The sequence below is a fragment of the Vanessa tameamea genome, chromosome 4 (genome assembly GCF_037043105.1).
Source record: "Vanessa tameamea isolate UH-Manoa-2023 chromosome 4, ilVanTame1 primary haplotype, whole genome shotgun sequence".
NCBI classification, from domain to species: Eukaryota; Metazoa; Arthropoda; class Insecta; order Lepidoptera; family Nymphalidae; genus Vanessa; species Vanessa tameamea.
Window position 1 is genome coordinate 11,216,924 of NC_087312.1, and position 6,000 is coordinate 11,222,923.

Here is a 6,000-nt window from a genome sequence, read left to right on the forward strand (position 1 = left end):
ATGTACAAATAAATATAAGTTATCTTTCGTTCATACTCAATGTGTACGATTTGCAGGCTCAAGAGACATAACATTTAGTTTCCAACTTTGGCGGCGTACTGACGATAGGAATGATGCCAACTACTACGGAAGAAGGTAACCTAAGTGAAGTAAAATATAATTTTATCATTTTTTTCAGCTCGAGACGATATTTCCCGGTTATTAACTTCATTTAATTGAATATAATTATATAAGTGCATTTTATTATTAATTAATTTATAATAAATATGATACAGATTAAACTAGTGACTAGGTAGGTAGCTTGGAGGTTTTTAACTAAATCACAGATTAAAAACAAAATAAGGTTTTATTGTGTTACATTGGCGACTTAATTAAATATTCAGATATTAGATGGATATAGATTTACTTTACACTAGCTGCCGCCTGCGGCTTCAATCGTGTATCAGATATCCTATTCTGACAAAATGTATGCAAATTTTCATGATGATCAGATGAATAGTAACGAAAATGTGTAACAAACAAACTCACTTTTGGATTAATAATTTTAGTAAGGGCAATATTAAAAAAAACGAGCATCTGGTATCAACCGCTTCTGTAAAATTGGACTTAGAATACTAGCAGTATTTCCGTGTTAGATGAAAATGCTAATATGCCTCTATAAATGCTAATGTTTTTAACGTTCGGGTTAGTGCTGGAGTCATATTAGAGATAACAGATGATTAGAAAATAATATTCAATTCAATTTACGTCAAAAGAGTTTTATGTCGTTTTTGTTGTGATATAAATATTATTGGTTATTTATATATACTTACAATACTCTATGTTAATATAACGTCAAAGGTTCCACAGATAATTAATTTATTGTACGTCTTTTTTTTCATAATAAATAATAATTACCGCTTACTTTAATGTAAATTATATTATGTTGTGATATAGTTTGGTTCAGTAACAATAACTCGTAAAATTGTCTATGTCTTAATCGCATTGTCTTTGATTTAAAAAATACAGTACGCTAGAAGGCTTTGTTACAGTAGGGTCTGTGCCAGGACTCTGTAATAATACAGTACAGGTATGGTTTTATTAGTTGTTCAACAAAATAATATCTCTCAAGTGATAGTAAAATACATACATCACTAAGAAATACAATAGATTTTTGTTCTATCTCTAGCTGTTACCGAAGTATGTTAAAATGATAAAAAGCTACTGCCTGTGTTGTAAATGCTAAGTTTTAGCTAGCATTATAAAATACTTCCTCAAAGTGAAGTACTGAAAATGAAATCGGGAGAAAATCCAAAGTTTGAAATCCAAACCTATTACTAGTTCCAATTTAAAGTTCTAAAGTTACGGACAATTATTTGCCTAACCGATTCGTGCGCGCTCTGTTTTTGTAATTAAAAACTAAATCAGTATTTTTTTTGGTTTAACTTAATTTATCAGCTTCCATTTTTGAATTCAAGTCGATATAATTTAGTAAACTAACACTATGCATAAGGTATATTCAATTAGAAACGAAAAGGTTCTGTTACTTTGTGTCCATATATTAGGAATAATATATATATCTTCTTTGTTCAAAACCTCATCAAAATCGATTCGTCGGTCACTCTCGATATGATCAACATTCAAAACGATGAGATTGGAACAATCACATCATTTTATAATCACCACCAACAATAAAATAAACCTTGTAGTACGGATTAATTTGATCCTTAAAAACAGAATGCCGTATGATATTTAAAATTATTATTTTTAATCCTACAGATACTGAAACAGTGCGTGCAACTGTCAGACGTGACAGATGTCATCTTTTGTTTACGTCAAAAACGTTGCGTTCAAATAAGACCTGTATGTAATACTTAACAAACAAAGAGCCTAGAAAATGTTTAAAAAATTATATTTATTATTTTAAATATTGTAAAAGTTGTTATTTGAATAATTCCCGAAGTAATAATATCGTCTTGGTAACCATTGGAATTTGATCATATGCCTGCTAAATGTAATTAACTTTTTACGATGTTAATAAAACTACTCATTTTTACGATCACTGTAATTTCTAATTAATTGCCTATTTTAAGTTTAGTCGATTTATTAGATTCACATGTATAAACTAGCGTTAAAACATGTATATAAATATTATTTGTATGTAATTAAAATATATATTATGTAATTTATTTGATACATAATAATAACTACTGAGTTAATTATATTTTCATTCCAAAAGTATGTATTATAACTAATATTATAAAATGACAATTCAAATAATATTTAAAAGACAACTAAAATAAGTATATTTTTTATAATATAATATTAATAATAAATAGTAAAAATATACGGTACTATTATAAAATTATGTTTCAAATACTGTGAAGAACCTTTCGGAACTGCGTAACAGGCAGTGATTAAAATATGTTGTATCAGAAATATTATCGGATAAAAAAACTTGTAATAAAAACAAGCTAGGTAAGTATGAAAACTAATATTCAAGTTTAAGTAAAAGCAACAGTTACAATTTTTAATAATATATTAAAAAAATATTAAATTACCGAGCTAAATTATAGGCCCATTATATTTTAGTACTATTTTTATGACAATTTATATATCTACGTCAATAATTATACGGCACTACATTCTAAAATATCCTTTTCTAATCGCATTCGAAAATTAAAATAAATAAGATAGCTGTATTTTTTTTTTTTATAATTTATGTTTATAACATCTATATTAAGTATAATATTAATCTCTCTTTATTATACAGATAATAAAACTGTTATGAAGGATTGTCTCTAGAAAAAGGATTATTTTAATCCATAATTCCATCAAAAAAATGCATTTTTTTAAACGTTTGTCACGTGACACAAAACGCTCTTGATTGGTCGGGCTTATGACGACGTCACTTGTTTATTAACCTTGTTTGGCTACTGTGTGTGGCTTATATGTGCCACAGATTACAATACAGGCAAGTGACGTCACCGACCCCATTGCAGCGCCATATTGTCAAAGTAGCGTTTTTGCGTGCTATTTAAATATGGAATAATTATTTTGATAATTTTCAGCAAATATGTACTAGAATTAAAAAAAAACAACTTTTACTGGGTTCCTTAACCTCTACAAAATAATATAAAATGCATTTTAAAAACCAGTCGAATAGCCTGTTGTGTAACACTTTGAATGAATAAAGGAAGTATATTTGACATCTTTTATTTTTATAAATCCCGGTACGTTCTACAGTGACAACTCGAGAACTATTTCAAAAATATTCAAATAAAAGACACGAATGCGGTTAATTGTAAATTAAATTGGATTAATGCGTGTTTTATAGCAATGATAAGTTTCACTTTACATAGTTGCAATCAAAAGTTAGATTGAAGTACTTTTAAGCTACACTTAAATGCACACTAAGTAAGCACAGTGAAGTATTGCAATCGAAAACTCAGAACATCGAATTACGAATTATGGACATTCACTTATGCAACGTTTATTATAATTATTTTTTTTAATTAATTGTATTTCGTATTAAAATGTAACATCACATCTTTCTTTCCAATTTTGTTCCACTAGCGACATGTTTAGGGTTAAACAATAAAAGCACTTTAGAGCTTGATCTATATATTACAACAATACTAAAGCGCTTGACATTACACTTTTTAGAATCGGTAACGAATATTGATTAACCAAAATAAATACAATCGGACAATTACAAATCACTGAACTCATATTATCATATTTCAAGTAAATTGTATTCATACAGTTTAGAGAAACGTTTAAAAGAAGACTTTCCTTAGTAATCTAGTAAGATCATGGCGAGTATACAGAACATTATTACAAATATATCGATTGTATATCAAAATAGTTGCAATTAATTCAAAAGTTGGACGTACGAGCGACTAACGAGTGACTTTTCGTAGTAGTCAGCCACAGATCTTAGTGAGCTCGGAGAAAAAGTACTGCAAATGAATACACCGTTAGATAGCAAAATAACTGTTACGTTCCGGTTCCGATGCAGCGTACGGTAAGTCTGAGATTGACAATGAAATATTCTGAAACAGTAAAAATATAACATTTCATCCATAACAAATTGAGACAGATACATTATATGAGAGAGTGTGAGCTTGTGAGATATATCACATTTTATGAAGATGTATTTTAATATACATACATGAATTAGGCTAATTGGTGCTTTGCTTTGTTCATTTTGAGTTTGTTCATTTGTTTACTTGTTACGCATTCACAACTTTAGTACCGATCATCTTGTCATTTTGCATACGCGTTGTCAGGGGTACAAGGAATTATGGTACTTAATACTTGTCCCATATTTATACGCGGGTGAGAACAAATGACTGTCGTCTTGACCGATTTCGGCTACGGCGGTCAATGTCAATGGAGATCAGCCAACTACGCAGGACATACTACAGTGTGTGCGTCAAAACAGATGCACTCTCCTTTCCGTCACTCTTATAATGGGATGGCAAATACGATACAACCGGAAAAAGTACACTCGTAAGATTAACGGATTTACGTGCTTTCCGATGTACGGAAGTGTGTACAATTCCAGACTCGGGGCTGTTACTGAGGATTTTTCGATAAAAAATCGCAATAACTTTTATTGGCATGACATGGAGTTTGAAACCGGGACCTCGGGATCTGCGGCTTTATATCTAGCCACTAGAACAACGAGACAGTCGAAAATGACTGAGGGTACCTAACTTTTGATAGATCCTTCCCCTATCACACGCTGATGAAACTGCGAGCAGTAACTAGTCACAAATTTAGCAGGTATATAAAACAGTCAATAAAAAAATAGAGAATATAAACAAAATTCAAAAATAACACAATTATACATTTAAAAAAAATTGCTAATATAACTTACAGTTCAAATCCAATCAAGGTAATGCAAACAGGAAGAGGAATACCATATGTGTAAAGTTTTAACTCTGGTCATAGTTATTAGTAATAGCCAATAACTGCTAGCAGTTGATGATGATGGTTTGCTTGCACGATCTTTGTGGACACACACGTGGCTGGATTTATTAGACAAAAGCACGTAATTTAACTGATAACTGACTTCATTGAAAAATAAAAGACGGAAATTAAGCAAGTAAGCTCAGTAGCGCTTGAAATATCTTCAGTTATTTCGGTCGGAAGTATCTTCGGTTGAAAATCCACTTGCTCTATTCACTGGGCAATGTTGGCTAGTAGCTTTGTTAGAATTAACCATGCAGTAAATTGCCAATATCCTGTCAACTCTCGGATTTAAGATATTAAAACTTTGGATATCGGATCGGATTTTACTTGGTTGTCCGTTGGGCTGGCCGTCTGGGTAGGTACTCATTATACATTCCAACCACCAATTCCACCAATCAGCAATACTTAGAATTGTTTTATTCCCATTTGAAGGGTGAGTGAGTCAGTGTAAGACACAAGGGACCGGGACATAGTATAACACAAAGTCGATTCTCGATTTCTGCCTGTCCTTATGTATGCTTAGATCTCTAAAACTACGCAACCGATTGTGATGCGTTTTTTTTAAATAGATAGAATGATTCAAGAGGAATGTTTTATGCGTAATACATGAATAAAACACTGATAATTTTAGAGGTTTCTTATGTGGTGTCGTAAATCAACACATTTTTCGCGCTTATATGACAAACGCTGGCTGAACCCTACGAGATACATCAAAATAATGTACTACAGTAATGTACACCTTAATACCGATGCATTTAATATTGATCAATATGGCCCTTTACAGCATTTAATTAAAAATAATATTTTCGAAGATATTATAGATTTAAAATACAGGGTCTAATGACAAAAAACGTGACTGTGAACGTTGTATATTTAGTATCAGCATTGCACCCGTGCGAAGCCGGGGCCGGTCGCTAGTGGATAATATTTCTTACAGTACCAATATCCAAGATATCGTTCGCTATAAAACTGGTGGTGGGAAAATTGGCTGTATCCTAAAATGCACCAACAAAAAAAAAATAGAATTATCTACGATCTACG